General features: G+C 40.1%; 1 long non-coding RNA gene across 1 annotated transcript in view; it reads left to right on the top strand.

Moving 5' to 3' along the window:
- Positions 1–12,098, top strand: part of LOC147578059 (uncharacterized) — a 68,149-nt gene extending 56,051 nt beyond the window's left edge. Inside the window, exon 2 of the long non-coding RNA XR_015254747.1 lies at positions 11,962–12,098. This is a non-coding gene — a long non-coding RNA (uncharacterized LOC147578059). The remainder of the gene's footprint in view (positions 1–11,961) is intronic.
- Positions 12,099–12,314: the final 216 nt, after the last annotated feature.

Here is a 12,314-nt window from a genome sequence, read left to right as displayed (position 1 = left end):
AAGTGCGATGAGCATTAAGGAAGGCACTCGTTGGGATGAGTATTGAGTATTATAGGTAAGTGATGAATCACTAAATGCTACTCCTGAAACCAATTCTATACTATATGTTAACTAACAGGAATTTAAATAAAAAAATAAAAAGTGGAAAAGAAAGATATGAAAAAAAACCATCTGACTCCGCATCCATGCTTTCTGCCATACCATGGGCTACTCCAGAAACTTGAAGGTGTCTGTCTGGATGACCCACTTTGAGGTCCTTCTGCCTCTAGCATGCTAAGTCTCCCATTTTCCCACAGGTCCTTCCCTGACTGAGCAGTGGGACTGCACCAGGAAGGTGGCTTGGATAGTGAAGGTTCAGATGTTATTGTGTATATGGTCATGGTGACCATCCACAGCAACTCTTCCGACTCCACCAGCTTAGCCCCCAAAAAACAAGGCATGGGCAATTCTTCATTTTTGTTTTGGTGTATAGTCCATGTAATTTTTCTTTGCTTTGGTTGTGTTTGGTCTACAAACCAGAGCTCTGGGATGAGGGCAATAAGAACTAGCAATTTGTCTGACTTCAAGTCAGGCATAAGTTCAAAGTCCAGTTACACCACTCTCACCTATTGTCTTTGTGCAAGTTTCTTCTAGGTCTCCATTTATTTACTTGGGATGTGGGGATAAAACCTTACTTGGAGGTTTATTGTATATAGTGATGTTGAATGTAGTTTTTCCATGCAAGAGATACTCAAAATGTGATAGCCATTCCTTAAATCGTTATAGAGGAGAGAGAAAAAATTAATTCCAGATCCTTACAGTCCAGTTACTACCTTTCCCCCCACCTCTCTATACCTTTCTCATTTGTTCTCAAATTAGCTTCTATTTCATGCAAATATATCTCTGATAGGTCCTACTTTACATTTTTTCTGGTTTGCCTTCCCAGCTCTGTTTATTCCTCTTAAATGGATTGTTTTGTTCTCCACCTCTTTCTCTTCCCCTCTCCCCATCCCTTTCCCCCTGTCCACTTTGCACCCCAGACTTGTTATACATAGTCATATAGAAGGCTGTGTTTGCCCTGAGTTTGTTTCCAGCTCCATTCAGTGTCTGTCTTGCTCCAGGAATTTTTGAGGCCAAAACATTTGGCTGCAGAAGTGACTCCCTATGGCATCCATTGAGGTGCATCTGGATTCTGCAGCCAGCAGCCTTTGAAGCCCTACAGTGCATCTGGTAGAAAATGTTTTTGGCCAACAAGGAGCTCAATTATCTATGCACTTTTCCCCCAATCTCTTCTTCAATCTGTTAAAAACATCCAGATTTCTTGGGTTCCATTTAGAATGGAAAACTATAACCACTTGGGAACTCTGATAGTAAAAACCTTTGCTGGCTCCCCATTGCCTATGGAATGAATGCTAAAGTACTCTGCAGGCAATCAAGGTCCTCAGAGTCCAGCCTCACTTACAGCCTTTAATCAGAGGTTCTTAATCTGGGGTTTGGGAATCCCTTGAAGTTCCAAGCAGAATTGTTTGTATGTAATTTTTTTTTTTTTTTTGGTCTTCTGGATAGAAAGTTCAAAGCTTTCATCAGTTTCTCAAAGAGTTCCCCAAATCAAAATGATTAAGTACCCATCAATCCATTAGGCTTGCCCTTGAGTCAAGTAACTGGCACATCAAACTATCTTTTTCATAGACTTAGTTCTGAACTTCTTGCTCTTCTGTGCCCCTACCTACTGCCTTCTTAGCCTATATATTGCATCTTCTCTCACTTTCCTGCTTGCTGGCTTATGGTTCTACTTCCCCAGTTTTATTTCTCTTTTTTATTAAATTAAAAAAAAAAAACTGTTCATTTATTTATGTTGAGAGATAGAGGGAGAGAGAGAATCCCAAGCAGACTCCACGCTGTTAACACAGAGCCCAATGTGGGGCTCGATCTTATGAACTTGAGATCATGACCTGAGCTGAAATCAAGAGCCCGACACTTAGTAGACTGAGTCACCTAAGCGCTCTATGTTTTCTCTTTGTAGCATTGTCCTGATCTTCAAAGCTGACCGTTGGTTCTGTTTTTCCTGATAATGACTTTGTCTTTTGTGATAGTTTTCTGATAATGTCTTAGTTTGGCTTCCCCTCAGAAGCAGACCTTGACACTAAGTCAGATGTGTATGGTATATTTTGAGGAATATATCCTAGGAATCCTAGTGAAGAGAGTGAAGAAGGAAGCTGGCAGAGAATTATTACCAAAGAAGTTAAAAACATGGGCAGCTGGAGCCTAATTCTACAGGGCAGCACACATGGCAGGCTTTCCCTACCTGAGGTAAGTGAAGAGAGGTATTTATCCACCATCAGTCCTTGCTTGGACAGGGAAGAGAGCAGACATCAATTCTCTAGCACTCTGGCCTGCCTTGCCTACAGTAAAAGTGGAGTATAGCAGCTAGAGAGTCATAGGTGATAGCAGTGGAAACTGGGGTGGCTTGTACAGAAATAGTATATGATGAAGAGATACAGGTGGGGCCCCAATAGCATCGGCTACATGATCTAAGCTCTACTTAATTTGACCTTCTTCTTCTGACTACCTAGGCTTTGTACCTCCCAGTCTAGCCAGTCCTTGAGTTACTTCTTATGGAGGCACTTCTTTCATGTTTGCTGCACAAGACCTCTTACCAATTCCCAGGTGTAAATACTATTGTCTAGCTTCTGTCTGATTTCTCATTTTGCTTCCTTTTGCCTATGATGTCCCTGTCTTCTGCTGAAAACTTAATCATAATTCAAGGCTAAGATAAAAGTCTAGCTTCTGTCTGATTTCTCATTTTGTTTCCTTTTGCCTATGATGTCCCTGTCTTCTGCTGAAAACTTAATCATAATTCAAGGCTAAGATAAAATGTTCTCATTTTTATAGATTCATCTAAGTAAGAACCAAACACCCTCTCTCATTTGGTCCCTTAATGTTTCATGTTTGCTTCTATGAAATTGGTGAACCATTCTGGGTGGATGTACTGTCTCTTTTCCTAGGAAGCGGAGTCAGAGGTCATGTACTGATTTATTAATCTTTGAATCTCAGAGATGAATCAAATGCTTGGTACACAGTAGGTATTTGAAAAAGGTTTGTTGAGATGAAATTCATAGTATCTAAGGATACAGTTCATGACTACATCATGCCGTTGGACATGGAGTGTTTTGTTTGGTCTCTGAACTCTAACTCCATATGTGGTTTACTTGAGGGATAGTCTTTTTTTTCTTGCAGTGATCTATTGTGATATCCTGATCTCAGTTGCCTTTCTGGAAATCAGTGCTTTAGGATTGCCCTAAAATCATCCTATAAAGAAGGTTGTTAATTGATGCAGCAAATACTTACTGAGCATTAGCTATATTCTAAGTACTAGAAATATTCACCTAAGTATACTTTCAAGGAACTCTCAGTCCTGCTTCACCACTTTCTGGTCATGAGTGTTTAACCAAGGAAATTTGTCAAGCTGCCTCAGTTTTCTCTGAGAGGATTAGATTCATTATCTTTATAGGAGCCTGTTTCTAACTCTGTGATGCTCAGAGAAATTTTTGATACTAACGATAAAGACAATTTTCTTTGACCCTTTCAGATTCTGCTTTTTCTCCTTTACCAACACTAAATTAGAACTAATACAGTTGGAACCACAATGGCTAGGCTGTATTTACAACCTTGGAGCAGTACCTGTATCTGTTTTGTATGTATGCAAAACTCTTCTCTTTGTGACCAGATTGTAAAGCCAATGAGAAAGTGTTCAAGTATCCCTGCCCCAGAATGTGTATGGGTTATTATGACAGACTAGCAAAAATCTTATGGGTAATTTCAGGCCCATCTCAATAATTCTTACTCAGCCTTCAAGGCTCAGTTCAGATGTGCCCTTCAGGAAATGTTTGGGCATTCTGGCTCGGCCCATGCAGTGGTCCTCTAGCATCTGGGGCTTGTCATATTATATTAATATTATTAGCTGTGTTTCTACCTAATTGATTGTCAGCTTATTGAGGTCAGGGGCTGTGCTTTGTTTGGCTTCTTCTTGAATGGAGTATCTGGTGTAAAGAAGGTCTCAATCACTATTTGTAAATGGAATATAATTCACATGCACACGTTTTTTTTTTTTTTTTTTTTTTTTTTTGTTTTGGAAGGAGAATCCATGGTAATTCCAGAGGTGGGTGATTTTCCCAGCAGACTTTCCTTTAACATCCTCTTTTCCCCCTCATCTATTCAGTCTTTCATTACCTTCCTTGACTGATTTATAGACTAGGTTAGATACAACTCTAATGAAGCCAAAAAATTGTCACAGTACTTTTGGGGATTGCTGTACTTAACTTCTGGAGATAATTGTTCATTCAGGCTCTTACTTCACCTTTCATTCCTTTGTTCAGAGAAGGAGATGTTTTATGCTTTCAGGAGGGTGAGAGAGGCTCCAAGTTATTTAGGTTAGTCAACAAAAATTTGCTGACTATAGTGGGCAGGAATATGCCATGTCTGTTTTTTGGGAAATAGTAATTTTAGAAAACCATTGGATAGATTTTAAACTCTTGATGTGTCCAATCATTTTTATGGCCTTTTTCAGATATTTCCTTTGATTTTAATTTACTTTCCATGGATTTTTCCTGCCCCCAAACAGTTTAGTGCTGTATTATCAAAATGTAGCTTTAAGAGTTCAAGGATATGTCCAGGCCTTGCCTGTACCAAAGGATGAGACTGTTAGGGGTCCTTTTCACAGGGAGGCAAAGAGGCCTAGAACTGGGAAGCAGGGATCAGTTATTCAGAACAGCTAGAAGCAAGGTAGCCAGTGTGGAGATCCAGAGCAATCCAGTTCCAAACTACAAAAACACTGGAAGTAGGATTGGGAAGGGAGATAGGATGCAAATATGAACAGTTAAGTCATTGAGTAGAATACTCTAGACCAGAACAGTATGAGATATGAGGTACAGAAAATAGAAAATGGTTAAGGAATGAACTTGTCAGTAGAAGAAGCCACCAACACCAGCTGTTTAACTGATGCCTCATATAGAGGCAGGTGCTGCACCTTAAAGAGATCCCAGTTGTCTGGACAGAAGATATAGACAAAAGGTCCCTGTTAATAGGGTTTTTCCTTCACTCTATAACACTTTCCAGTCCCTGGAAACATTTCTGGAGTAGAATTATACTATCCACGGAGAGAATAAATACCTTAGGCAGTCATGCCTTTTATGATTTTCTTCCTACATCTATTTCCCATCCATTTGTACTTTACTTAAAAAACAAGGCAATCACAGACCTACCATGCCTGTATTTCTGCTGTGTGGTATGTGAGCTAGTGGGGTAGCTATGAAAAGTCAAATATAAAACAGGTGTTCAAGCACTGGAAACAAGAGAGAGCAAGACCAGATTGATTCCAGTTCCATGCAAGAGACACCCCCTATCTCAATTCAACCTAAATGCTGCCTATGCAGCCACCATCCCTCTTGTTGTGGCTTTGACTCTCCTACACATATGCCACATATTATGGAATTGCAGCACCAACAGGAACGGAGTGGTTTCCATGCAGTTCAGCTCACAGCCCCCTTTCTCTTTACACTAATGCTGACATATGCACCCAAAGAATAAGTGCACTCTCTCAGCCCAGATGGACCACAATGCCGTATTACTTTCAAGATTTAAATTCCTTACTCACAAAATGGTTGCCAAAAAGTGAGCAACCCTTACACTCATTCACTCCAACCTTGGTGGACTATCCACTGAAATCAACTCCAATTAGCTATATAATTAAAAGTACAAATTGAAGTCTAATTACTAAAAACCATGGACTAAAACTCAAGACCCTAAATTCAATAAGTGTCTCTTGGTTTTATAATGGAGTTGAAAGAAATGGAAAATCCATGTCTGTCCACAGGAAGTATAGTGTCTAAAGTGATTCAATCCACATCTTCTGAGACTGACAGTGTTAGGCTCCATGAGAACAAGAGACATAGTTTAGACATTATTCCTGGTCTTAAGGAGCTCATGGCCCAGTGAGAGAGATATTCAAGGGTATAATCTGTTGATATAATACGATTAATTCTATCCCTTTTGAAGGTACAAATTAAATATTTCCAAAATCAATCCCATTGACTGCAATGAAGTCTTTCTTCTCAATGCATAATCACTACAGTGATTGAGCCAAGGGTTCTAAAGAACTTGAAATAAATTCAAGGGGTAAGTCTTGCTAATTATTGTCGTACAGAGAAAAAAATAAATTCTGAGCTGTGGCCTGCATGGTCCTGTTCTCATGGAGTGTTACCACTCAAAACAATTGGTGAATGGCCTGACCATCTCAGTAAATGCTGCAGGGTCCCAGACACTGTCACAAAACTAGGTGTACCTGTTTGCTGGGAGGTCAGGCAGTCAAGTGCAAGGAACAACTAAAAATACAGACTTAGCCCCCTTGCCACTGGTGGCTAAAAGGGCATAAGCCTGTCTTTGGTTTGGAGTTCAGACATGAGAAGGTGATGCATTCGATGCGTTTTCCAAATTAATGCTTGAGGTTTTCAATTTGATAGGAATGTTGGGATGGAATTGCTGGGAAGTTTGTTAGTTTGTTTTAACAAAGCTAGAAACACTGAAGAAGGTGCAGAACTGAAGGAGACAGTCATTATTTCTGCTTTGGTCATGTAGATTCTGGGGCTGCTGTGAAGCATCTGACAGCAAATTTCAAATAGGTGTTTGGATATAAAGGGCTGGAACTACAAGAGTGGCTAGAGATATAAATTTGTGTATTATCATCTTATTATTAATCCCACATTGTAAATGAGGTTAAAAACTTGCCAGAGTCTCATCTATATCTTATATGGTCTCTTCCTGTTTCTTTGTCTCTCTCCCACTCCTACATTACTCTGCGCCTAGAGTAGAGTCTTGTCCGAAGGAGATACTCAGTAAATATTTTCATATATCCCCCAAACTCCCTAGATAGATATCTCAGATCCACTTTAAATCTGCTGGCGACTCTTGTCACTTGGAAGAGCATGCTTTGAAACTGTGAGCTCTCTGATGACTGCACTCTGGGAGACAACAGGCGAGGAAACGCGCGGTGAGACTGCTAATTGCATTTACTGGACCACACGCCTTCCCTGGCTCTCAGAGGAATACACGTTTCCAAGAAATATGGGGTTTGTCTGAGGTCCAAGGGCACTTAGACAATGGAGAAAACAAATCCCTCAGGTTGTGGTTAATGTCTCCGCCTGTCTCAAGACCTGACTCCCTGTTGCCTTATTTATATCCGAACAACCAGGACTTTGGGATATTTGTGTTTAGATTTTGTGTACACAAATTTAAAGCTTTTTTTTTTTTTTTATCTAGGTGAATAACACCCTGTCCAGGGGTTTCAGTGCTCTTAATATGAATTGTATGTGGCGTTCTAGATTTGGAGACTGAAGCCTGGGCTGTGTATGTATTGTGACCCCCTAGAAGTATATGACCTTGGGCAAGTAATTCTAATTATCTGAGCTATGTTTTCTTTACTCGTAACAGGGGATTAACATTACCTGCCTCCTAGGGTGGTTGTAAGGGTTCAGTGAAGTGGCCAGTGTGAAAGTATGTACCACATGTTTTTTAAAAAATATCTAGTGGGTATTGGCAAAGCATACTCTTCCAAGTCTTTTGGGGGCTTAATATTTTTTTGCCCATCTTCAGCTGGGGTGAATTTCTCATCTCACACCTCACTCTTTCTGTGGATAAATGGAGCTACTCTGCCTCAGAAAGTGCCCCTGAAATAATATTTTAAGCCACTCTAATACAGATTGCTTTGTCTCTTGAGAATAGCCATGTCTTTTGGGGTAAATTTTCTTGCTCTAATAATGTTCTGGTTGAGGTTGCTTATCATAGATCCTGCCCTTGGCCAGAGAAACTAGCTCCTGGATTAGGTCATTCCTAGACCTCCAATCCTTTAGCTGTAGTTATTAACCTAGCAAAGTGCACAGTGTCCAACTGGGCCAATGTCTTTCTCTTGAAGTTTAAATGAAAACCAACCCTGGGAGGGACCAGTTTTCTTTCCTGCTAATATGGAGAGAGAATTAGAGGCAACAAGTGGGGAGAGTTCTGGTAACATCAGTTCCTGGACCATTGTCCTTGAGGCCAACTTCAGCCCTTGATTTTTCCAGATTCATTGGCTCAATAGATTCTCCTTTTTTGCTTGCACTAATTTGGTTGGAGTTTTGCACTTGTAGCCATCATGATTTTTCCAGTTATCTATTATGGCATAAAAAAACAACCTCCAAATTTAGTGATCTAAACTGTGGACTGCATCCTGGATTATGTGGGTCAGGAATTCAGACAAGGTACCAGGGAAACAGTGTCTCTCTGCTCCATAATGTTTGAAGCCTCAGCTGATAAGACTTGAATAGATGGGGTGATTCAAATAGCTCAAAAGCTGGGACTACCAAGGGGGCTGAAGATCCCAACACTGAGATGGCTCCTTCATGCACATCACTGGAACCTGGGCTGGGATGACCCCAAGGCTGGGCTCACCTGAAACTGTTGCTTGGAGTAGCAGTGTGTGGCCTCTTCAGGTAGCTGAATCTATTCACAGAATTGTGGCTGGGTTTTAAGAAAGAGTGGCCCAGGGAGAAGCATTGGGAGAATAAGTATTCAAAGACAACAGGTGAAGCTGCATGACCATTTATGATCTAGACTCTGAGGTCACATAATATCATTTCTGACATACCCTATTGGTAGAAGCAATCAAGTAAAGGGGACACAGACCCAACTACTTGATAGAAGGAATCTCAAAGACTTTAAAGCCATTTAAAAAATAAAAACAATCAGAACAATCTTAATACACCTGTCTTTCCTTTTTTTTTTTTTTTTTTTTTTTGTTTACAGCCTTATCATTCTAGGCCCTCATCATCTCTGTCAGCACTTACACTGGTGTCTTCAAAGCTTACCTTCTCCGGGAAGCTCTCCTTGACCTTCTTTATTTTACTCAGAACTCCCTTTGATTCTTTGGTCAAAGGCAAAACATTTATTTGAACTAAAGAAAAAAACAGAGTGTCCTTATTAACCATTGTCTCCTTGGTACTGGTGATGGTCATTTCTTATATATTCTTAGGTACCTCTATGAATCACAGAACCATAGATGTTGAAAGGTATGTGAGAAATAATTTGGTTGATACTTTTAGTTATGCATATTAAATTCAAAAAACCTTTATTAAATTCAACTCTATTCCAGCTAGTACAGAAGTTAAGAAGTTGAGCTAAGTGCACAGAATATCCATTTAGGAAATTTATCATCCAGGGAAGCATTTCCTAAAGCATCTTTTGAAAAGTTAGGTTCCACTGAATGTTAAGCATTTTATGAAGAATTAAAGTTATGTTGTTAAATATTTGAGAAATACAGATTTAACAAAATTAAACATCTTTATGAGAAGATTCTTTAGGGCCTCTAATGTACATCTATTAGCCTTGAACAAATGTTTGTCCAATAAAGATCATTGGATGAAAGTGCATTGTACATCTTCAACGTAGGGGTGAAGTTCTCTGATCTCATAACTTCTTTCCTTGAAACTTACACCCAAACTGTTTTACCGTGGAAAATATTTTGGGATTGACAACAGAAGAAGAAATCAAACAATTACTCTTCGATTCCTCCCTTTCCCCTTTAGACTGGCTTTGTGCAAGGCCTGGGCTTTTGCTTCACTGTCCTTGTGTGCATTACTATATCCTGATGAAATGTAGACTCAGCCCTCACAGTCTGCTGGTTAGGAAACTCCAACAATATAGCCTCACTCTTGCTAGGACTCCCTTCTGGGAGCTATGTCTTGTGCCAGACACCTGATGGGCAGACATTCTGCTACAAACACACTAATGTTCCAAACCATGATGCCAGGATTCACCATAATTTGAGAATTCCCCATCCCTTAGATTGGACCTAAAAATTCTGCCTGACAGAAACAGGTCTAAGTAAGCTGGCCTCTTCTTAACAAGTGATAATAAGACTAGTTACTATTCATCAAGGATTTACTTCAGACAAAGTCCTGGGTGAAAGTATTCACAATACTTTGCATGGGTTGAACCATACCATATTACCATTTTTGTAGGTCAAACCAGTTAAATATTGGCAAGCATGTGGTTGTGCCTAATATCACTTAATCTTCATAAAATTTCTACAAGTTAAGGCTTAGCTGGTCTAGGTCAAGGCACATGGGCATCATGGCAGCTGAATAATTTGTGCTCTTTCAAATTGATCATCTTTAAATTTCTAGCTCTTACAGAGAGGCTGAGGGTAGTGTAGGGGAAGTAGACAAAGAGGATTCCTGTTGGCCAGCCAGCCATTCTTCTATTTTGCAGAACAGTTGCCCTCTGGCCCAAGATTTCATAAAGCCCAACTGTTAATCAGACATACCACTCCTTAGTAGGTGGTTTAGCAACTATTTTTTTTAATATTGCTCCCATATCACCAGCAATTGATTAAAATATTCCCCCCATATGTTTTCACTCTTATGTGGATCCTGAGAAACTTAACAGAAGACCATGGGGGAGGGAGAGGGGAAAAACAAAGTTAGGGAGGGAGCCAAACCGTAAGAGACTCTTAAAGACTGAGAATAAATTGAGGGTTGATGGGGGGTGGGAGGAAGGGGAAAGTGGGTGATGGGCATTGAGGAGGGCACCTGTTGGGATGAGCACTGGATGTTGTATCAAAACCAATTTGACAATAAATTTCATATTAGAAAGAAAGACAGAATAAAAAAAAAATATTCCCCCTAGCTACATATTCTATTTTTGTGAAAGAAGTTCTGGAAAATACTTTCCCTACTTAATTTCATTTTCAATAATGTTTTGATGCATTACATACAGCTGCTTGGAAGGCTTGGTAGATTTCATCTGGCTCTGGCTATATTCTCTCCATTTTTCAGATGAGAAACTCAAAGCTCAGATAAGTTAATAAATGTGCTAAAGGTCCCAGTGCCAGTATGTGCTGGAGCTGGGATTTTACTCAGATATGGATGACTCCACATCCAGTTGTCTTAACCATTACAGAGTCCAGCTCTGGTTGCTCACAGGCATAGTTTCCCTCATTAAGTCAGCTAAAACCATAGTCCTTAAGAGTGTGTCCAGCCCGGGCTTGAATACTGCTTTGCTGCTTACTAGTTGCCCCTGTAGGGTAAATTACTTAGCCTTTCTGTTTCAATTTCCTCATCTGTAAAATGGAGATTAAAAATGCATTTTTGAGGGGATTTTGTGAGGATTCAATGACTTAAAAATAGTAATGACTGCTGTCATTTATTATACCCTATCCCCATACAGTTAATTTCTATCTACCTTGCTTTTCCATTGGCCTGTGTTGCTGAAGACCCAGTCAGTCCTGGACTAGAACTGACTTAAGCTGGAGTGGCCTATTTAAAAGCCTAAAGAATCTGCATCCTCATCTCTCTTTCCACTTGGAACTGGTGCCCAGGAATTCTAAATGGCCAACATTAGGGGATTAAATGGTACAAATTTAATAGCCACCAATAATCACCTAGTGTTAGATATTTAGATTGTGCCAAACTTTTGCAATTATAAACACAAAGAGCAAGGACAATTAAAGGAAAATGAAACAGAAAATTTTAAAGGTCAAGAGACGGATTATATAAATAGACAATGGTCAGACCGTATATGACAATAGAACGCTGACCTACAGCCTCTGCAACAAGCAACTGGATTTGGTCAGTGACTGCCAACTTCCCTATTCTGTGCTCTTACTTCAACTCAGAACCAAGCAGAGAAAATCAAATGCTCCTCAAACTGATCACATAAGGTACCTTTCTTCTATTAGCCTGACTCCAGCTTCCCCACATCAACAACCTCCAATTAAAGCATGCTGAAAACCTTCCCATTTTTCCTTCTGAAAAGATTTCCCACTACCCTGCCTGCCTGCCTTTGAATCTCTACCAAACGTTAGTGACAGCAACTAATTCCTTGCTACAGCAGCAAACTCTTAATAAATAGACTGTGTTTGTTCTCATTTTGGTGGTTTTTGTTTATTTCCAGTTTTTCTGGAGGTACCACTGAGCTATAGTCTACACTGCTCATCGCATGGACCCCAGGCTTCAAGCAGGTACAGCATCCAGAGAGGCCCCTTGTGCCTTGCTGCTCACAGCTTACAGACTCAGTGTCTTATGTGGTAAGTGAACACTGGGTCTGAACTCCATACTCTTGGATTGAGGTTCTTGCATATCTATTCTCAGTATAGTAATTGGGTTTTGTTATTAGTTCTCATTTGGTTAGCAATCTTGGTGGAATCAGGCCATTCCTTTTTACCCCTTTGCTCTGTTTTGTGCTTTTGCATAGGCCTTGTAAGCCTCTTGTCTGAGCCACCCTGGTGAGTTTGTGGCTCTTACCAG

The sequence above is a fragment of the Puma concolor genome, chromosome C1 (genome assembly GCF_028749965.1).
Source record: "Puma concolor isolate L17-30 chromosome C1, mPumCon1.1.hap2, whole genome shotgun sequence".
Lineage (NCBI taxonomy): Eukaryota > Metazoa > Chordata > Mammalia > Carnivora > Felidae > Puma > Puma concolor.
This window is presented reverse-complemented; position numbering and strand designations above follow the sequence as displayed.